This window comes from Chelonoidis abingdonii, chromosome 14, assembly GCF_003597395.2.
Source record: "Chelonoidis abingdonii isolate Lonesome George chromosome 14, CheloAbing_2.0, whole genome shotgun sequence".
In the NCBI taxonomy this organism is placed as follows: domain Eukaryota; kingdom Metazoa; phylum Chordata; order Testudines; family Testudinidae; genus Chelonoidis; species Chelonoidis abingdonii.
The window spans coordinates 36,124,476-36,147,085 of record NC_133782.1 but is presented as its reverse complement, the minus strand read 5'-3'; the positions used below and the strand labels follow the sequence as shown (position 1 = coordinate 36,147,085).

General features: G+C 55.0%; 1 protein-coding gene and 1 gene segment (V, D, J or C); both read right to left on the bottom strand.

The window, feature by feature from the left end:
- The window catches only part of LOC116829666 ((Lyso)-N-acylphosphatidylethanolamine lipase-like), a 124,220-nt gene that overhangs the window by 11,403 nt on the left and 90,207 nt on the right, over positions 1 to 22,610 (bottom strand). The gene's annotated exons all lie outside the window — the stretch shown is intronic.
- LOC116836979 (T cell receptor alpha chain MC.7.G5-like) overlaps positions 20,632 to 22,610 on the bottom strand; it is an 83,107-nt gene continuing 81,128 nt past the window's right edge. The window contains exon 5 of the C gene segment in view: positions 20,632 to 22,351.

Genomic DNA, 22,610 nt, shown 5'->3' with positions numbered 1-22,610 from the left:
CAGGCAGGGGCCCGACCAGGCCATTGCAGACTGCCCAGCACAGGCTTCAGCTGCTGTCCAGCGCCCCTGAGCCGACAGCTTTCGCGACAGAACAGCACCCCAGGGTCCATAGGCGCCACAGGCAGCCTGACCCAAACGCAACCCTCTTACTCGCCACTGGACATGAACCCCTGCATAGATCAGACAAGGCACGTTACTATGCGGGTCCAGGTGCCCTGCCCCAGGAGAAAATATCCGGTGGGGTTACTCTGGGCGGCTAAGCAGCTCCCGTAGATACAGCACCCCATCACCCTTGACGACATACATGCTGGTTGCCATGCGCGGCGCGGCAGGCCGGCCTTCTACCACCGAGAACCGGCCCAGTTGTCATGGCAGGGCAGCAGGTGACTATAGGCATGCGGGCTTTGCTAGGAAACGACACAAGCCAGCGAGGTCTACTACAGAGAGAATGCTGCCAACGGGAACGGAGCCAGGCTCACCATGTAGGATGGCTACATGTGCCTGAAGGGAACGGCCGGGCAAGCAGTGTTCATAAACAGATAATTAACGGGTTACAATAGCACCAAGGTGCCAGAGTATCATGGTCTCCTCCTCTTCCCCCTAGTAAGGTTAAACACTGATCAGTCGAGCCCTGCTCGGCACCCTAGACCAAGAGGACATCAGAGTTACGACAACCGACTCACTTCACACAATCATGGCAGAGGAAGTTTTCTGTGTGTTGCTGTTAAGTTTTTGGTTGGTGGTGTTCCATCTGGGGCTCAGCAAGGGGACCAGCACATCTAGTGCAACCAGGTCTTCGTCGTCCCAAGTCTCTCTTGATACAGCCTCCTCCCACATTATCAGTTCAGATTGACGACCAGTACTAGCTAGAAAGACGAGTTAGGCTTATGCTTTGTTTCTACTTTATTTGCACAATGCTGCCATCTGAGGCGGAAGCATCTCCTATCACCCCTTTGTTTTGCTGCTACCTTGTATTCTGTCGCATACGGGGGAGGATCTTCCTGCCTCCAGTACTTTATCAAGACTGAAACCCCTGTATCATTTCATCCTCGATCTTTACAAGAGACAATTTTAACTCTTTCTTCTCCTCCCTTCTATTAAAAGCTTTTTCCTTTTACGACCTGATCTCGCTTTGTTTTTTTTCTATTCCTGTGTCGAGACCGCCAAGCGGACGGCCGCGCGGCTCTGCGACCCTCACCAGGGACATTTAGGTGTGAGAAAGAGAGACGGGGGGCAAAAGCCTGATTTCCAGCTCTGTGGGTGGTGCTGGATCACTGTCTCTCTCTTTCCGGAAAATCTGGAGCGCAACGAAGAAGGAGGGGAATGGTTTATATTCCCTGTCTTGAGACATACAACGGGCTGTTGCCGCGTCCCTCTATGGGCCGGCCCCACGGGAAGGCTTTTGCTGGGCCGCACAGCATGTCCCAAACACTATCACTTTCTTGCCACGGTCGGTGGCCAGCACCCAGTCTACCATTCTAAGACATAGTCAATTTCAAGCTTAGAGGGGTTCACTAGCAGGTTACCCGCACCATCTTCATCGGACCGCCTCAAGCGCTTCAGCTACGGGGGGGAATCATACCTTTACAGGGGGAGCGACGGTGGACAAGGCACGCCAGATCACTATCGGTCGACCGGCGCGACCAGAGGATTACTACTGGGCGACATTTGCCGCGGCGCAAGGAGGTGGTTACTACAGGATGGCGAGTCAGTCGTGAAACCGGCCAGAAGGGAGTTCCTAGGGCACGGGTCTAGCCGTGCCGGGGGGCGGGCAGTCACTAGGCGACGGGATTTGCACCCCCCAGGCGGGCCCCATCACCTCACGCCGGCATGACAGCCTGCCACGGCCGAGATGCACGCACAATACACCGCTGAGGAAGGAGTGAACGGGGAAGTGCCCCGCCCACGCGGACGAAGCGTGCGTGGGATTACTTAATGGGCTGGCGCCTTGCCATATGGGAACCAGGGTGAGGGGGTCCTCAAGGGCACACGCGGCCAGGTTGCCACGCACCCGTTACCGTTCTGGCGCTGGCGTTGGCTTCAGCGGACCGGGGAGCCATACCAGCAGCCAACAGGGGTCATTACGGGGACGCATATTGCGGGGCGGCCATATACTACTCGGCTGCCGACGGTGCTTGGGCACCGCGGAGGGGTCGCTATTGGGGCAGGGCCGCGCCCGTCACCTCACCGCCCAGGATGAAGCTGCCCAACGGCACGACTGAAGGCCGCTGAGGAAGAGTTGAAGGCGCGGAAGGTGCCCCACGACCCACGGGTGAGAGGTCGAGGACACAATTTATATGCGCTTGGCCGTCGCCTATGCGGACGCCGCACCAAAGGATGGGCGGCTCGCTCCGGGGAACGGCCTCCGCAGTGCGGTGGCAGGTTAACTATTGGAAACTCGTGCTCAGCTATGGGACACCGCAGGGGGCGGTCACTAGGGGACAGCGCTGCCGGGGTTACCTATGGGCTGCCGTTGCATATGGGAACCGAGCAGAGACCCAGGGGTCCCATGTAGGGGACAGCGTTGAAGCACGGGGTTACTATGCATGTCGGCCGCTGCCCTACTGGGACACCGCGGGAGCGGCGCGGCTCACTACAGCGGGGCGACAGTGCCAGCGCCGCCCGTCACTCCCGCCCACGGCATGAAGCTCCGCCACGGCCGAGACGAAGCCGCCTGGAGATCGGCGTTGAATACGGCGAGCCAGGTGCCCACGCCCAGGGAGTCAAGGTGCCCACACATGGGCCATTACTATGGGCTCGGCCGCTTGACTATGGACCACGCGGGGAGGCGGGGTCACATAGCGGGAACCGACGCTGTTCGCCAGGGACGTTTCCTATGGCTGTGCGTTCCCCTCAGTGCAGGAACCCGAGGGGGGATCACTGGGGCCGCCAAGCATTGCCAGCGGCAATTACTCATAGGGGCTGTGTTGCCTATGCGGACACCGACGCGGATCGCACTGCGACAGCCAGTTGCCGACAGTGGCATCTACTACTGGCGCTCTCGGCGTTGCCTATGGCGAACCGGCCGGCGTCACGTAGGGCCGCTTTGCGGGGGTTAACTCTCAGGGCTGCCGTTCGCTCAAGCATGGAACGCGAGGGGTCCGCTAAGGGACCAGGGCGTTGCGCCCGGAGCGTCTCACCTACGGCGACTGGCGATGCCTATGGAACCGCGCTGAGGGCCAGTCATAGGTGACAGCGTTCTCCCGCGCGGATAACTCACGGGTGCTGTCGTTCTACTCGCGCAACCGCGCCGACGGGGTCGCTACCGAGCAGGTGCAGGCTCGCCCCCGTCCCCCTCACCCGCCCCAGGATTGAAGCCTGCCCCCCCCTCCCCCCGAGATGAAGCCCCGCTGAGAGAAGCACGCTTGCAGGGCCGAAGGTGCCACGCCCAGGGGAGAAGGTGGCGGCTCACTAATGGCAGCCGGGCGTTCTCATGCGAACCGGCAGGCGAGGCGATCACTACGGGAGGAGCGTTGCCCGACAACATATTGGGGCTGGCGTTGCTATGGGAACCGGGGGGGGTCACTACGCGGGACGGCTGTTGCGCGGGGCCAGGTACTATGGGCTGGCGTTGTATGGAACCGAGGAGGGCGCTCCAACGTATGGGGACAGCGCCTGCACGGCGGGCAGCCCAGTCCCCCAGGCTACTATCGGCTGGCCGTTGCTATGGGAACAAGCGGCAGGGGGTCGATCACTAGGGCACGGGCCGGCCCCGCTCCTTCACCCGCCCAGCGATGCAAGCTTGCCACGGCCGAGCGATGAAGCCGGCTGGGAGGAAGGAGTGAAGCGAGGCTAAGAGTGCCCACGCCCAGGGAGAAAGGTGGGGCATTCACTATGGAGCTGGCGGTTGCTATGGGACCCCCGACCAGCCCCCACCCCCCACACCCCCTGACGCCGCGAGGCCCCAGGGGTCGCTAGGAGAGACGGCTTCCACCAGCCTGGTCACTGCTCACCGGGCAACATCAGCAGCCTGTGCCCAGCGCAATGGCCTCCCCCTGCCTTCCACCAGCCTGGTCACTGCTCGTCAGACTACACCAGCAGCCCTTCCAGTCCTGCGTCTCCCCTGCAGCGTCCGCTCCCTCTCCCGGGACCCTCACACAAATTACATTCACCGCCTCCAAACAGACAGAGCCCACATCAGCCTGGGAGTTTAGCTGAAGACCTGCACTTTAGTTTATCAGACATCACTAAGATGGTTTATAGTCAGACAAAAACAAACGTTTTGACCAAGAACATGGGTTTAACTGCTTACAAGTGAAAGAGGCAGGGAAGGTTACAAATAAAACAAAAACACACTTTGTAATGACTGAAACATAATTGTAGCACGCTAGAGACAAGGTAAGTGAAGTAAAGCTTTCATTGGACCAACTTCCATTAGCAACAGAGACAAGCTTTGAGCCTTGCACGGAGCTTTGTCCCAGACCTGACGAAGAGCTCTCCATAAGCTCAGAAGCTTCTCTCTTGCTAACAAAAGTTGGTCCAATAAAAGAGATTCCCACGCCCACCTCATCTCTCTAATATCCCGGGACCAACACGGCTGCAACAACGCTGTGTACAATCTTTGCACAGTCTCTTTAGACAAAAGAATGTGTGTTTACAAGTCTGGAAGGCTTGATTCCTGGCAGAACACAATGAAAGCACGTTTATATCTGGGAACAAAGCTAACGTGCAGCAGCCCAGTGAGCACAGAGGGCGCTCAAACTCTGCACCCCTAGACCCTTTGTGGGTCTCAAAACACCATGAACTTTGGGGTAACATGGGGGAGGGGCAGAGAGATATTTGCATCATCCTTCACCTGAGGAGAGACAGAAATCAAGCGCCTCGGGCTCTGATTGGAGTTTGGCTGAAGGGTGGCTGGCCCTGCTAGAAGCAAGTGTGGGGAGAAAGCTACTTGGAACAAAAAATTCTAGTTGCAGTTAAACTTTGGTCTTAGAAGCAAACTTTTACCCTGGTTTGTTTATGACAGTTTCTGTCCCGATTCCGTCTACTTGATACCACTTACATCTGTTCCTTCCTTAAGGAACTTGTTTTACTTTTACTGGAAACCAGCTCAGAACTGTGTCCACTCAGCTAACGGGCTGCTTGGCCTTGCTTTTTTAGAGGAGCCACGTACTTATTAAAGTCAGAGGGGCTGAGCGCTACAGAAACATATTTTTGGGGGAGCTCAGGGCTGGAGGTCCCCCTGCAAACAGTATCTGGGTGGTGGAAGCCAACATTAGAGCATCAGGCTGGTAGGCTGGCAGTGAGTCACAGTGTTTAAAGCACCTAAAGTTGCAAGGTAGGCGTTGGCCTAACCCCCTCGCTGGCCTGGGTGGACCCCAGAGCATCAGACCCCTTACGGCAGCCGTGTCTCATTGTAATGATTCCCCATGCGCTGTCTGGGCACCTTCCTCTTCAGCTGCCTACTGAGCAGGTTCATTTCCTTGCACAGCTTCGTTCTGCGTGGTGGGTACCAATGGCATCCTGTCCCTCTGCAAGTGCTTCCCAGAGTAACCCCCATGGCATCCCTACTCCATAGTAACTTGCACCCTGCCACACACACACTCTGCCTGGGCTTCTCTTACTCAGCCCCTGCCTGCACTGGTTCCTCAGTTCTGTGGGCAGCTTCATCCTGGGCAGTGAGTAGCCTCATAGCACTGACATACACCCCATGGCAACCCCATCTCCGAGTAAGCAGCTCTCCTGCCCAGCCTGGGGGCTTTCCTCACCAGTTGCTTTCTGAGCCTCTTCCTCAGAGCTATCGGCAGCTTCCTCCTGGGGGCTGAGCCTGCCTCTACACTGCCTGGACGTTGGCCCCTTCCTGTGGGGAGTAAGCAGCACCATGAGCGGTTCCAGCCTGGAGAAGCTGCGCTGCCGCCTCTACCCCCAGACACGGCCCCCTGGTACGATCTGCTCTCTCCTCCCGTTCCCTAGTTTGCCTGAGGATCCAGATCAATCCACAGAACAAAGGCGACTTCCAGGGCATCTCTCCAGAGCGGGCCTTCGCCGACTTCCTCTTTGCCAGCACCATCCTGCACCTCGTCGTCATCAACTTCGTGGGCTGAGCCGAGGGACCATTAGGTATGGCTCAGGGATGGGGGCCAGTCTGTTCGCCATGGAGACTTAAACTTCTGTGGGCTGGAAGAGAGCTGGCACTAGAACCCACAGTTCTTGATACCCGGCCCCACTCCCCTCCCCGAGCCGGGATAGGACCCAGGAGTCCTGACACCCAACCCTTCTGCTGGGCCCCACTCCCCTCCCCGAGCCGGGATAGGACCCAGAAGTCCTGACATCCAGCCTCTCTGCTCGGCCCCACTTCCCTCTCTGAGCTGGGATAGGACCCAGGAGCCTTGACACCTGGCCCCTCTGCTGTAACCCACTGGGCCCCCCGCTCCCCTCCCCGAGCTGCAACAGAACCCAGGAGTCCTGACTCCAAGACTCCACTGCTCCATCGTGCTGCCTGAGGCTGACATGCCCTGTGAACTCTGTCAGTAGCAAACAGGATTTCTGGAGACATCTTTCCTCTTTGCTGCTGTGAGGCAGAGGGAACAGGGAGCTGGGGTTTTGGCCCAGGCCTAGAGAGGGTTAATCCTGGTGTAGTGCACCTGGAGGAGGCTCAGCTGGAGGCCAAGGAGTGTTTGGAGTTTGGGGGTTACAGACCTGGAGATGTGTATGATCTACAGCAGAGGTTCTCATACTGTGGGTCAGGACCCCTTTGAACCAGGTTGGGGCAGGGGCGTTGTCCTTGACCTCTGCTTGCCAGAAGGTGGGAATGGGCGACGGGATGGGTCACTTGATAATTCCCTGGTTGGTTCCTTCCCTCTGGGGCACCTGGTACTGGCCGCTGTCGGCAGACAGGACTGCACTGACCCAGGATGGCCGTTCTTACTGGGCTGTACTTTGGGGCAATGGAGGAGGTCGGACCACGGCTCTGAGAGGGAAGAAATTTGAGGAGATGGGGGTCATGGAACCTGGCTGTGAGCTCGGGGGGTCGGGTCATGGGAGAGCTGTGTAACTTAGGGGATCCCCCATCTTCTCCTGCAGTGATTCCAGATAACCTTGTGCCCCCTCTGTTTCCCTGCAGCTCCTGACTACCTCTCATGCTTGGTTGCTGCCATGCCTGGGGGACTGGTGTACCAGCCCCCTATGGACGTGGGTCCTGCCCCCATGGGGAGGGGCTGCAGCAGTGCAAACTAATGAGGCCTCGTGAGAAGATGTCAGCCTCTTCCCCACACCACCTGTGAGCACCTTCCCCAATAAACTCCTTTGTTCTGGGACTCTGTCTGGCTGTTCTGTGATGGATGTGGGGCTTCTTGGGGGTGTCTGTGAGCTGCTGAAAGGAGAGCCAAGGCCAGGGAGACTCACCCAGCCCCACCCCCCTCTCCCCAGCAGCCACTTCTCTGCCTGACCCAGTTTCAGGGGGGGAGCAGGAACAGGTTGCCATGGAGACCCAGAGCCCATGCCCACCCCCCACTTCCATCTCTTATCGCATGGAAACCATCGCTCTGTGGCCTAGGGCCCCAGCTGCAAAGCAGCTGCAGGGAGGAGTGGGGCCATGGACTCTGTGGAAAGTTTGAGTTGAGATGGTGCTGGGGGCGGGGAGAGGGGAGGCTCATTTCTATTTTTGGATCTTCCAGGCTAATGCTCTCCCACCTGTTTGTGTGCTTTCTCCCCCAGCTGCTGGGTCTCCAGTACAGCCGCGGGGGGGCGGCTCTGTGCCTCTATTCCCCACACGCCCTGCCCTGCGGAATGCACCCCCTGTGACCCCGGCACCACAGTGCCTCCTCGTGCCACCCTGGGGCCAGCTGTGACTAGGGGACAAATGCCCCCTACTGTGTATAACAGTGCCCCCCAACTCTGCTCTAGGGCATTGGGGAGTGCCCCCCAACTCGCTGAGCCTTTGAGCCTCTCTCCTCATGCTACCACGGGCGAGGGCAGCTTCTGCCCCCTGCTCATACTAGTGGAGTTCCTCAAGGATCAGTTTTGGGACCAATCTTATTTAACCTTTTTATTGCTGACTTTGGCACAAAGAGCAGGAATGTGCTAATAAAGTTTGCGGATGACACGAAGCTGGGGGGTATTGCTAACACGGAGAAGGACCGGGATACCATACAGGAAGATCTGGACCACCTTGCAAACTGGAGTAATAGTAATAGGATGAAATTTAATAGTGAAAAGTGCAAGGGACCATGCACTTAGGGATTAACAAGAATTTTAAGATATAATTGGGGGACAACGTTCAGCTGGAAGCAACAGAAGAGAGACCTTGGAGTATTGGTTAAATCACAGATGTCTTATGAGCTGCCATGTGATCATGGGCCGTTAAAAGCTAATGCCGGTTTTAGGATGCATCAGGCGAGTATTTCCAGTAGAGATGAGGTGTTAGTACCGTTTATTATCAGCGCTGGTGAGACCCCACTGGAATATTGTGGCAGCTCTGGTCTCCCATGTTTAAGAAGGATGAATTCAAAAACTGGAACAGGTTCAGAGACGGGCTAGCTAGAAGATCTGAGGAATGGAAAACCTGTCTTGTGAAAGGAGACTCAAAAGAGCTGGCCTTGTTTAGCCTGGCCAAAAGAAGGCTGCGGGAGGATATGCTTGCTCTTTATAAATACATCAGAGGGATTAATATTAGGGAGGGAGAGGAAATTATTTAAGCTTAGTACCAATGTAGACACCAAGACAAATGGGTAGAAACGGACACTAGAAGTTTAGACTTGAAATTAGACGAAGGTTTCTAACCATTAGAGGAGTGAAGTTCGGAACAGCCTTCCAAGGGGAGTAGTGGGGGCAAAAGACATATCTGGCTTTAAGACTAAGCTGGGATAAGTTTATGGAAGGGTGAAATATAGGGATAGCCTAATTTTGACAATTGACTCTTTGATTATCAGGCAGGTAAAGTAATGCCAGTGTCGGGATAGGATGTTAGATGGATGGAATCTGAGTTACTGGGCAGAGAATTCTTTCCTGGGTGCTTGGCTGGTGAGGTCTTTGGCCCACATGCTCAGGGTTTAGCTGATCGCCATATTTGGGGTCAGGAGGAATTTCCTTCCTTCCGGGGCAGATTGGGCAGAGGCCCTGGAGGTTTTTTGCCTTCCTCCTGCAGCGTGGGAGCACGGTCACTTGCTGTGGATTCTCTTGCAGCCTGAGGGCTCAAACACAACTTGAGGACTTCAATAACTCAGATATGGTAGGGGTTTGTTATAGAGGGATGGGTGGATTCCGTGGCTGCTTTGTGCAGGAGGTCAGACTAGATGATCATATTGGTCCCTTTCTGACCTTAAAGTCCTATGAATGGCTGAGAGCCCCAAATGGACCAGCTGGGCCAGTCACTCCAGGCTGGGCTGGGCTCCGGCTTCACCACCCACTGACCTCCTCTCCTGTTGCGGGAGGCGGGGCGGGGGGCTGGCTGGGGAGAGCAGAAGCTGCTTTCCTCTGGGAGAAGCTCTCTTCGGGCTGGCATGGACGAGCTGGAGTGTAGAGTTGGGGATATGACAGGCGTGGGCAAACTTTATGGCCCGAGGGCAACAGATCCTCGATATGGGGAAATTGTATGGTGGGGGGGGGCTCCATGAATGTTCCATTTAAGAAATGGGGGTTGGGGGGTGGGAAGGGGGGGTTGGAGGGTTCTGGGCATGATGAGCTGCCAAAATCTTGACAACTGGTTCCTATTAAATTCTGATTTAAGGGGGGGAGGGGCCAGGGGGGAGGAGACATAGCTGTGGAGCCGGGGGGCCCTGCAGGGCGGGGATCAAATTTCCCCCTGGCAACCCTAGAACTTGCAGCCCCCTCCTCCCTTACCTTGTGGGCAGCTCAAAGCAGCAGGACGACTCAGGAGCTCAGCTGAGCTGCCCAACTGCTGGCCATGCTGCAGCTCTGGGGGGAGACATCCTTGTGGGGCCAGGGGCCCAGGGCAAATTACCCCACTTGACCCCCTCCCCCCATGGCCCCGGAGCTTGCAATCCCTTTACCTTGCTGGCAGCCCAGAGCTCAGCTGAGCTGCCCAGCTGCTGGCCATGCTGCAGCTCTGGGTGGGGCTGCGGGGAGACATCCTCAGGGGGCCAGGGGCCCCTGCAAGGCCTGGGCCAATTGCCCCACGTGCCCCCTCCCCTCCCCTCTGGCTAGCCCTGGAGCTTGCAGCGGGACCCCCTCACACACACACCTTGCCAGGTCTCTCAAAAAGCAGCAGCAGGATGACTCCCAAGCTCAGCTGAGTTGCCCAGCTGGTGCCAGCGGCTGGCCTCGCTGCAGCTGGGGGGAAGGGCCAGGGGAGCCTCAGCCTCCCGAGCTGGGAATCCTGGGAGCAACAGGATTGTCCGGCCCTCGGACCGGAGTTCTTTGCCCACCCCCTGGCCCTTTAACAACCGGTTCTCCATGGAGGTCTGATTTTAGCAACCGGTTCTTGGGAACCTGTGGGAACCAGCTCCAGCTCACCACTGGCTCTGTGGTAGGGCCAGAAATGAGTTCAGGGTGCAGGACGGGGTCTGGGCTGGGGCGGCGGAGTGGGGTGCAGGCTCTGGGGCTCTGGCTGGGGATGAGTGCTTTGGGGTGGGGTTGGGGGTGTAGGAGGGGTTCAGAGGCTGGGAGGGGGATCAAGGCTGGGGCAGGTAGTTTGGGCGCAGGAGGGGGTCAGGGATGCAGGTCTGGGCGGCGCTTACCTCAAGTGGCTCCCGGAAGCAGCGGCCTGTGCTCCCCCCGACTCCTACGCAGAGCTGCGGCCAGGTGGGTCTGCGCGCTGCCCTGTCTGCCGGCGCTGCCCTTGCAGCTCCCATTAGCCGCAGTTCCCAGCCAGTGGGGGCAATGCGTGGGGCGGGGGCAGTGTGCGGCACTCCCTGGCTACCCCTACGCGCAGGAGCCAGCCTGGGGCCATGCCGCTGTTTCCCTGAGCCGTCTGGAGCAGCTCCCCGGCTGGAGTGGGGCAGGCCCCACTCCCCAGCAGGAGCTCGAGGGCTGCATTAAAACGGATGCTGGCTTGGTTTGCCCACCGCCCTACTAAACTCTCCCCATTCCTGAGATCCCAAAGCGCATCTCCCCTCAGTAACATGCTAGGTTAGAACAGGGGCCCCGCTACCTGCTACCCCAGCACCCTCGTGGATCTAACCCCGGAGCTTTCCTCACCCCATATACGGACCTGGCTCCAGTGGATCAGGACCGCGAGCCTGTCTAGCCCGGTATCCCCTGCACACACAGTGCCAGCTGCCTGAGATCAGACCTATGGGTCCTCCCCAACCCCCAGGCTGCCATTCCTCCCCATGCGTCACACCAAGTCTTCTCAGGGAGGAGCCTGTTCCTGGTTCTGTCCCAAAGTGGCAAGGAGCCGGCTGTGGACATGCTGCTCCCTGTTCCTGCCATCAGCGTCCAAGCCTGGCGGTGCTGACAGGAGGCCCCAGGCCAAGCAGGGAGCTGTGGGGGTAGGGGTGCCTGCCCCGTGGGCTCCTGCCTCTGATGGCAACTCCCTCGCCCCCAACGTGGTCTGGCCCTGGGGGGTACGTCTCAGCACTGGGTGCTCGCACTGAGGGACCGGGAGCACCTGGAGGTGTTGAATAGAGATCGGTGTTCAGCCTTGGCTGTGGGTTCGCCCTTCCCATGCTCCCCAGAAAGCCAAGGCGAGGAACTTGGCTGTTGGGGGGAATGCTGAGCTTTTCTATTCCAGTTCTGGATTCTCCCAGATGCCGGGGGGTCCCTGTGGCTCTCTGCTGTCCCAGGTCACAGGCCAGCCCTGCCAGCCCATCTGTATCCTTGAGCACTTCCTGCTTCTCCCTCCTCGGTGGGACACAGAGCCCTGGGTGGGCGGACGGCTTGGACTTGCCACTCCGCCCCTGCTGCCTGCGGCCCTGCTCCCCCAGTCAGGGCAAGCTGCCACCCTCCGTTTCCTCTTCCACGCCGGCACCCACCACCACGCTACCCTGGGCTGGTCACTTTGCTGCAGTGCCCCATACGACACGTTAGACTAGAGACAAGTACCTAACGAACGTTCCCAAAGGACAATTTTACATTTTATCCTTAAACCCGGGAGCATTCAGGGGACTAACCGGCCTTGGGCGCGCTGCCCAAAATTGCCTCCCCCCTCCCGGACTCTGAAATAGGAACAGCTGTTCTGGCCCAAGTCTCACCTCACTTGAACGTGACTTGCTTACAAAATCGGACCTAAACATACAGAGTGTCCCAGGCACCCTGGTGCTGAGCAGTGGCCGACTGACGCATTTGTGCCATCAAACTATAGAGCAGCTGGAATCTCAATCTTGTACAGGAGATCGAGCAGCATGAACAGGTCAGTGTATGAAATGTTACTTTGTACTGACTCTGCTACTGCTTGTGATGTAGCCTGTTGAACACCTCGGCTGTACCCCCTGGAAGACCTCTGCATACCCCCAGAGCTCTGTGTGCCCCTAGGTGAGACCCCCTGCTCCATCGTATCCCCCTAGGGCGTCTCTTTTCTAAGCTGACCAGTCTCAGTCTTTTTAACCCTCCTCATCCGGAAGCTGTCCCAGCCCCCTAAGCCCTTCTCTGCACCTTCTCCAGTTCGAATGTATCTTTCTGAGGAAGTGACCCGAGCTGGGGGCAGCGGTGGGCATGGACTGGTACGGGGTCATGAGGGTATTTTCAGTTATGCTGGGCTGAGTTAGTGCTGAGTGTGTGCTCTCTGTATCCTATGACTGTTACAAACTAACTTTCTATTTGTGGGTAATCTAAGCTGGACAGACACTCAGCTGGACAGACCCAGCTGGACAGACACTCTTCTCTCAACCTACGTACTACTGCATTTTTTAAACATGAGCTTTAATAAAACTTTAAAATCTGTCCCTTTCCTAATCTGCTTCACCCCCCAACACACACACACACACACACACATTTCCTGCTGTCAGATCAGACCAGTGCGCTCCTCCACACACTCCTTCCTGCCCTGACTGATCAGAGCAAGGGAGCTGGTCCCTGCCCGGATTGCTGAGCGCCCCATAGGTCTGCTCCCGGGTCTCCTCCCGTCTCCCCCAAGCCCTGCCACAGCTGGCCAGTCTGGTGTGTCAGTTCCTCTACATCCCTTGTGCCAGCCTGGGGGTGTGTCAGTTCCTCTATATCCCTTGTGCCAGTCTGGGGGCATGTCAGTTCCTCTATATCCCTTGTGCCAGTCTGGGGTGTGTCAGTTCCTCTACGTCCCTTGTGCCAGTCTAGGGGTGTGTCAGTTCCTCTACATCCCTTGTGCCAGTCTGGTGTGTCAGGTCCTCTACATCCCTTGTGCCAGCCTGGGGGTGTGTCAGTTCCTCTACATCCCTTGTGCCAGTCTGGTGTGTCAGTTCCTCTACATCCCTTGTGCCAGTCTGGGGGCATGTCAGTTCCTCTATATCCCCTGTGCCAGTCTGGGGGCGTGTCAGTTCCTCTACATCCCTTGTGCCAGTCTAGGGGTGTCTCAGTTCCCTATGTTCCCTTGCGCTAGTCTGGGCCGGGCTGACTCGGGGGCAAGGAATGGGGCACAGGGGGCAGGGCTGGCTTTAGAAGTGCGTGGCCCAATTCGAATAGTTTCAACAGAGCCCCAGCAGGAGACCCAAAAAAAAAAAAAAAAAAACGTAAAAAGATACACATGGGGAAGGAAGATGTGAGACCTAAAGGTGTTAAAAAAAAATATTCTGGGAATTGGAGGACCATGAGTGGAAAATCTTTCACCCCCCGGGGGAGACGAGCCTTTAACAACTCCCCGCGCCCGTGAAGATGGGGAAGTCCAGCAGATGCGCCACGTCTATCAGTGGGAACAGATCCCCTGGGGGGCGCCCTGCGCAGGCCGGCATAGGCCAATTCCACCGATCCCCGATCGGCCCCGTGCCCGGTGCGAATCCGTCCTGGCTAGAGGCGCCTTTTCAATTTCTACTCACCTGGCGGCGCTCCGGGTCTCGGCGGCACTCGGGCGGCACTTCGCGGCGCGTCCGTCGCTTGCTCCAATCTTCAGTGGCACCCGAGACCAAACAAGCGATGGACGCGCCGCGAAGTGCCGCCGAAACACCGGAGCGCCGCAGGGAGATAGAAATGAAAAAGGCGCCTCTAGCCAGGGAGGATCGCACCGGGGGGCCGATTCGGGGGGATGCGTGGAATTGGCCTATGCGGCCTGCGCAGGGCGCCCCCAGGGGATCTGTTCCCACTGTAGGACGTGGCGCATCTGCTGGACTTTCCCATCTCCCCGGGCGCGGGGAGTTGAAAGCTCATCCCCACCCCAGGGGGTGAAAAGTTTCCACTATGGCCCAATTCCCGAGATATTTTTCTTTAAACACCTTGAGGCCTCACAACCTTCTCCCTCCCCCCCTCCCTCTTGTCCTTCCTTCTCCTTCTTCTTTTCTTTTCTTTTCTTTTCTTTTCTTTTCTTTCTGGCAGTTTCTGCAGAGCCTTCTGCCTCTGGTGCTGCACTGTGAGTTGCACACAGGCACATTCCCTCCTATATTTTATTTATGCAAGAAGAGGTGGGGTGTATCCCAGGGACCCTGCCCTGTATAAAGGGGTGAGAGAAGGGTAGGGGGTTATCCACAAGGGACCCTGCCTGTATAAAGGGGTGCAGAGGAGGTAGGGGGTTATCCCACAAGGGCCCGCTGCCCTGTATAAATGGATGCAGAGAAGGTAGGGGGTTACTCCCCAGGGACCTGCCCTGTAAAAGGGGTGCAGAGGAGGGTAGGGGGTATCCCCAGGGACCTGCCCTGTAAAAGGGGTGCAGAGGAGGTAGAAGGGTTATACCACAAAGGGCCGCCCTGTATAATGGGTGCAGAGGAGGGTAGGGGGTATCCAAGGGGTCCTGCCCTGTATAAAAGGGGTGCAGAGGAGGGTTAGGGGGTATCCCAGGGGGCTCTGCCCTGTATAAAGGGTGCAGAGGAGGTAGGGGGTATATCCCCAGGGGGCTCTATATAAAGAGGCGTGCAGAGGAGGGTAGGTATCTTCAGAGGGCCCTGCCTGCTATAAGGGATGCAAAGGTGATTAGGGTATCCCAGGGGTTCTGTATTAAGAGTGCAGAGGAGGGTAGGGTATCCTCAAAGAGGGGCCCTGCCCTGTATAAAGGAGGTGCAGAAGGAGGTAGGGGTACCCCAGGGGGCCTGCCCTGTAATAAGGGGTGCAAGAGAAGGGTAAGGGAGTATCCCCAGGGGGCCTGCCTGTATAAAGGGGTGCAGGGAGGATAGGGGATATCGCCAGGGGCCCTGCCCTGTATAAAGGGGTGCAGAGGTGGGTAGGGGGTTATCCCCAAAGGGGCCCTGCCCTGTATAAAGGGGTGCAGAGGAAGGTAGGGGGTATTCCCAGGGGGCCCTGCCCTGCATAAAGGGGTGCAGAAGTGGGTAGGGGTAGCCCCATGGGGCTATGCCCTGTATAAAGGGGTGCAGAGAAGGGTAGGGGGTATCCCCAGGGGGCCCTGCCCTGTATAAAGGGGTGCAAAGGTGGATAGGGGGTATCCCCAGGGGGTTCTGTATAAAGAGGTGCAGAGGAGGGTAGGGGGTATCCTCAGAGGGCCCTGCCCTGTATAAAGGGGTGCAGAGGTGAGTAGGGGGTATTCCCAGGGGGCTCTGCCCTTTATAAAGGGGTGCAGAGGTGGGTAGGGGGTATCCCCAGGGAGACCCTGTCCTGTAGAAAGAGGGGTACATGGGTGGATAACGGGTGAAAGGGACGTATCCCGAAGGGGACCCCCCCTCCTTGTATGAAGGGGGGAAGGGCAGGGTCTCTATGGAGAGCTCCCCTCCCCCCGCAGGGTAATTTCCACTCCCCTTGTGTGACACAAAACATAGGTTGTTACTTCCACACACCCTGGGTGCGGTCGGGGCCGTGTGCTCTGCGGGCAGCATCTCCTTTGTGCTCCGGCTGGCGGTCTAACGACCACCTCGCCACGTGTCTCCCTCCCCCCACCAAGTGCACCCCACTCACCCCACCACGTGCGCTCCCTCCCCCTGCCACGTGCCCCCCCTTCGCCCCGCCACGTGCCCCTCTCTGCCCCATTCATATTTTTAACTCCTCTTTCCAGAGGAAGTGGTTCGCACGGGGAGAGCTTCAAAGGTGACCCAGATTTCTGGGCGACCGTGTTGTCATGGAAATGTTGACGTGTCCTTAACCTCACCCCCACCTGGGTTCTGAGTCATTTTCCACTTCCTGTCCTACTTGTTATTTCCTGCCTCCCAGCTGCGCAGGGGGGACTTGTTGTTGAAATAAACAACAAACCAAAGCAGGGAGGGGGTCGGATAGGAAACCTCAAAGTCTGTGAAGCAAACGCACTAACTTCTTGGCTTCTGGTGCATTTTAGGACAACAGGGACCGTGAGATGATCTCATCCGACCTCCGGTAAAAACACAGGCCCTGATGTGCTCCTCTGGTGATTCCAGTGTCTAGCCCGATCACTAGTGATTCAGCTAATCTCTGGGGAAAAGCCATCCAATCTCGATGCAGACTGGGATTTCATAACAGAGCCACTCAGAACAGTTTCATCCTCTCCGTTTATGATGAAAAATGCCATTTTTCAGCAAAATCAAAAGGTTGGGGGGACCGTCGAGTGGGATGAGTCCAAGCGTTTCTACCATGTCGAGTCCACCCATTGTGGAATGGGTCATTCTGAATTTTTGTTTATACATATAAAAATCATAACGTGTTAAGAAGTCAAAATCAGAACAAAATGTCTTGGTGATATTGGCAGGAGATATTTGGATTGACCTAGAATGAACGTGGTTTTTTTTGTTTTTTTTAATTTCATTTTGTGAGAATTTTTTTAAAAATTGGTTGGTTTCGGGCTGGGGAAGAAGTTCAAAGTCACAGAATTCCCTGTGCAATGGAAAATCCAGCTTCAGAGCCCACCTCCCCTCGTGTCCTTTGAAATCCGAGCCTTAATGACCCCAACTGCAAGTGAGTCCACCACATCTCCAGGGGCTTTGCTCCAGTGCTTTAATTACCCTCTGTGTTAGCAAATTGTCTAGCTCCACACTGCAGCCATAGGATCCCATTTTACATGTGTGTGCCAGGTCAAGAGTCCTGTGCTATCGGAAATCTCCCTCATCACCTCTTCACCTACCTTGTGATACTCTGGAGATTGAGTGGTGGGACTTTCACTGGAAGTTATTGTTTTACATGGTTTCAATGTCCAGCTGTGCTCAGACTCCCTGGGTGACACCTTCCCCCCCCCCGCCCCCACCAGCTAGTCACTTTATAGCTCTGTGCCTTGGTTTCCCATCTGTGACGGGGGTGTCATGATCCTTCCCAGTCTCACAGGCCATGATCATGAATGATAGGTGGGGCTGTATCAAATTCATGGCTATGAACAATGTATCATGGACCATGAAATCTAGTCTTTTGTATGCTTTTACCCCTATACTATACAGACCAGCATTTCTCAGATTGGGGGGCCTGACCCAAAAGGGATTTGTGGCAGGGGCACTGTCCCCTTCAGAATTGGGCAGCAGGAGAGCAGCAGCTGCTGGCCAAGGGCCCATCTCTGAAGGCAGCATCCTGTCAGCCGCAGCACAGAAGGATCACAATCCCATGCCTGCCATCCTTACTTCTGCGCTGCGGCTGGCGGTGGCTGTCCCTTCAGAGCTGGGATCCTGGCCAGCAGCCACTGCTCTCCAGCTGCCCAGCTCCAGCCACCTCCAGCCGCAGCACAGAAGGGTGATAGTCCCATCCGTCATCCTTACTTCTGCTCTGCTGCTGATGGCGGCTCTGCTTTCAGAGCTGGGATTCCAGCCAGCAGCCATTGCTCTCTGGCTGCCCAGCTCCAGCCACCGCCAGCCGCAGCACAGAAAGGTGACAATCCCATGCCTGCCATATTTACTTCTGCGCTGCTCCTGGCGGTGGCTGTCCCTTCAGAGCTGGGATCCTGGCCAGCAGCCGCCGCTCTCCGGCCGCCCAACTCTAAAAGCAGCACCACTGCCAGCCGCAGCGCAGAAGTAAGGGTCACAGTACTGCAGCCCCCCCCCCACAATAATTTTGTGATCGCCCCCCATCACTCCTGTGTGGTTCAGGACCTCTAAAATTACACCACCTTAAAATTTCAGATCAATAGCCATGCATGACGAAAAACCACTGATTAAGTGGGTTTTAGCTCATGAAAGCTTGTGCCCAAATAAATGTTAGTCTTTAAGGCGCCACCAGACTCCTTGTTGTTTTTGTGGATACAGACTAACATGGCCACCCCTCTGATCCTAGATAAATAGCTGAAATCATGACATTTATTATTTTTAAAATCCTATGACTGTGAAATTGACCAAAATGGACTGTGAATTCGGTAGGGCCCTAGCGATCGGGCACAGGGCTGGAAGGCACCTCCCAGGCTGTTGAGTCCCATACCCTGCTGGCACAGTCCATCCTGTTCATAAACGTACCACACTCCATCTTAAACCTCACTGGGCATCTGTCCTCCACGGGCTCCTGCTGAGAGGCTGTTTCAGACCCTGCCTCCTCTAATTTGTTCATGGCCAGTTTATACCCATTTGTTCTTTGGCCAACATTGTCCTTCAGCTGCAGCAAGAGCTCCCTGCTGGGTGCTCCTTGCCCCCCCAGTATATGTACAGTGAGCACTCTGTCCACCCCCTCTCCTACGAGCTGCTCCCCATTCCCCCGATCGTCCCAGTCGCCCTTCTCTGCACCTGGCCGGGTTTGCATGGGGCTGGCTTGATTTATAGTCCTAATCTAGGACTGGAAGGGACCTCGAGAGGTATCGAGCGTCCAGTCCTCTGCCCTCATGGCAGGACCAAATACTGTCTAGACCATACCTGATGACATATCTACACCTCTTAAATATTCCAGAGATGGAGATTCCACACCTCCTAGCAATTTATTCCAGTGTCCAACCACCCTGACAGTTAGGAAACTTTTTCCTAATGTCCAACTTAAATCTCCCTTGCTGCCAGTTTAAGCCCATTGCTTCTTGTTCTATCATTAGAGGCTAAGGTGAACAAGTTTCTCTCCCTCCTACTGATGTCCCTTTTAGATACCTGAAAATGCTATCAGTCCCCTCTCAGTCTTCTCCTTTTCCCCAAACTAAATAAACCCATTCTTTCGCCTTCCTTCCATAGGTCATGTTCTCAGCTTTAATCATTCTTGTTGCTTCTTCTCTGACCCTCTCCAATTTTCCCACATCTTTCTTGAATGCGGTGCCCAACTGGACACAATACTCCAGTTGAGGCTCTACGAGCGCAGAGTGAGCGAAGAATGACTTTCGTGTCTTGTTTACACGCAACCTGTAATGCAATCCAGATACGTTTTGATTTTTTTGCCAGGAACCACTGTTGACAATTAGCTTGTCACTCTGACCCTAGATCTCTTTCTGCATACTCCTTCTAGACAGTCTCTTCCATTCTGTATGTCGTGAAACTGTTTTCCTCGAGGGGCACTTTGCATTTGTCTTTATTGAACTTCATCCGGTTTACCTCAGACCATTTCTCCAATTTGTCCAGATCATTTTGAATTTTGACCCTGTCCTCCAAAGCAGTTGCAATCCCTCCCAGTTTGGTATATTGATGACTAAACTACATGCAGTGTGAGAGGTGGCCTTGCAGAATCCCTCCCTAGCTGGGCACGGCTCAGAGCCGAGGGTGCCAGAGGTCTGTGGTTTGCCTAGAGAGAAGGGCTCTTTTATAGATTTCATGGGCTTTAAGGCCAGACGGGAGCATTAGATCTTCTAGTCTGACCCCCTGTATGTCACAGTCCTCTATGGGGCAGGGCACTGTTTAGGGGAGTGATGCTCAGGTAAATCCAGTGCTCCATGCTGCAGAGGAAGGCGAACCCCCCCGCCCCAGGTCCCTGCCAATGCGAACCAGGGCAAATCCCTTCCTGACCCCCAATCTAGTGATCTTGATCAAGTGAATGAGATGCACCAGTCCAGCATCTAGACAGAGAATTGATTCTCTTTATCACCACAGCGCCCTGGCCAGCCCTGCCTGGTGTCCCAACTCCAGCTGGGGCCAATCCCTGAGCTTCAGAGGACGGTGGGAATCGAGCGTACCTCTGGCCATTCGAGTATCAGTCAGCGACTGGCTGCAGCCCTGAAGCATGAGAATGGATGAGAGTCACTGACTTAGTGCAGAGGTGCAGGAATTAGGAGTGTGCTGAGAGGAGGGCAGGGAATTCTGTTCTCCCTGTGGCCCCGGTGGAACGGAGATGAAGAGGATGGTTGGGCAGAGACTAGCTAGGAGCCGTCCTCTGAATGTGTGACATCCTCGCGTTCATTCCTGACAGCAGCTGGTTACCAGCAGAGCCACCTCACGCTGGCGTGTGCTGAAGCTCTTGCTGGAGAGGCAGAGTGGCTAGTGACTCGGACAGGCCTGGGTTCTAGTCTTGACCTGTCGTTTCAATGTGGGCCATTTGCTTTGGCTGGTATTTTCAGGCAGTGCCCATTAGAGGGGAAAGGCCCCATATCCCATGCCCCACCCCTCTGAGCCAGCAAGTCCCTCAGCCGTGGGGACGGATTGGAACTGGCTAGAGGGGAGAGCTCCCATACTCCATTCCCTGACCCCCCATCCTGCACCTGAGAGAGGGGAAAGGCCTTGTATCCCATTCCCAATAACGGCCAACACTCAAGGCTTGGTAGAAAAAAAATCAACCATCTTCTCATCCAAGCCCACCCATTGTCCAGTAGATGGACTTGCTCGCTGTATTTCCCCAGCTGGTGGTCCAAATAAATCCCCCAGGGCTAGACACACAAAACAGCAGGAGTTCTCACTATCAGCCAAGTTCTTTACTAGCAGCCCACGGCGGACCGGAGACGAAGTTTGAGTACATGATCATCTCAGCAATACCACACAAAAAGCTCGGCAGGAAATGAAAACAAATGATAAAATCTTTTCCAAAGCATAAACATGAGCAAATCTCACATTTAAAAACGTTTAAAATAGGGAGACACACTTTGAAAGTCAGGTTAACAGAGCTAAGGGACGGTATAAATGCAGATTTGAACAATAAAATGTAGGATCAGTGCAGAGCTGGTATAAATTCCTAGCGTTTATGGCATGAAAGATTAGTTGGACTTCCTGGCTATTACTTCTGCCCTGCAATGAGCCCAGAACCTGTCTGTGACTAATGCATGTCTTGTGTTTGGGTAATGCACGACCTTCAGAGCTGCTGTCACTGCATGAAAATCGGTGAGGTTGTGCTGGCTTCTACCGCCCAGGACCTGGCCACCATTTCTGCAGAGTGAGGATGGGAAGAGACTGTGGCATGGAGTCATTTGTAGAGTTTCTTCAAGCCACAGAGGCCAGATGGGACCATTCTGCTCTAGCCCAACTCCTACATATAACACAAGGCAGAGTGAGTTGCCCACGGATTCCTGCTTTGAGCCCATAACGTCTAGGTGAACTACAGCGGCCTTTCAGAAAGACATCCAGTCTTGATGTAAAGAGCACAAGTGAGGGGAAATCCACACACGCCTAGTTAAGACCATCCAATGGTCAATTACCCGACTGTTAATTTGCACTTTAGTGCCAGGCTGAATTTGTCTAGCATCAACTTCCACGCACCTGCCTTAAAGAACCCGCCACTATCAGAAATGTGTTGGCTGGATTTTCAAAGGAACTAGCTGCCTAAATGCTATTGAATTTCAAGTGGAGATGGATGCCTCATTCCTCTAGGCCACTTTGAAAATCCCAGTGTGCAGCAGAGAGTGTAAAATTCAACCTAGGGGATTTTAATAAACAATTCCCATTGATTTCCAAGAGAAGCAGGAGCCCAAAGCCCTTAGGTGGCTTTGAAAATCTCAGCCTCATTCTCTGTGCTTCAATTTCCCCCTTTCAAAATAGGATTAATGGTAAACCTGGTTTGGTCTGCAGAAAATTTCAATGAACACTTAAAAAAATATTAACTTTTTGTTGAAATTTGCACTGGAAAAAAGTGTTTAAAAAAGTTGTTTTTGGTGGTTTGACAACTAAAAACTGAAAATTTTCAGACAAAAACTGGAAAATCTTGTGGCCAAAAACTAAAAAAAACCCAAAAAACTGCAAAATATTCATTTTTTAGCCAAACATTTTGAGTTTCTGATGAAAATTTGAAGTTTTTTCCCCTAGGAAAATGGGGACTTTCTGCCAAAAAAATTGAAACCCTAATTTTCCATCAAAAGATGTTTTCACACATTTGTTGACCAGCTCTACTTAATAGCAATTCCTTGCCTCACACTGGGAGCTTGTGAGGATAAATGTGTTAGTCTGTGGAGGGCGAAAGGGATGAGGGTCATGGAAAAACCAGGCTAGGTAAGTGAGATCCTTCTAAAACTTGCTAAATGAAAGCACATCAGATCATTGTACAACAGGCCTATATACAGAGGTGACATGGGGATCATTCACTGCATCATATTTCCTGGTGCATGGGAAGGTGAAGAGATGACACCAGGTCTCTGAGGAATTCCCATCACTCCACGTTCCATCTGTCCTCTTTCCTTCCACTCCTGCAATGAGAGAGCAGCATGAGAGGGTCAGTTTACTGGTTACAGCACAGTCAGGTCTGGAGACCCAGGCAGGATGAAGGATTTCAGTGTGCTGGGTAGAGAACTAGGAACGGAAAGATAAAACAGAGTGGGAGAGATGGCTAGCCAAGTGCATAGCTACTGGCAAGGAAAGACGGATTGATAGCGAGTATGATGGATAGATAGCTGTGTATGGGGCTGGATGGACAGAGGGGTGTGTATAGATGTGTATGGTAATGGA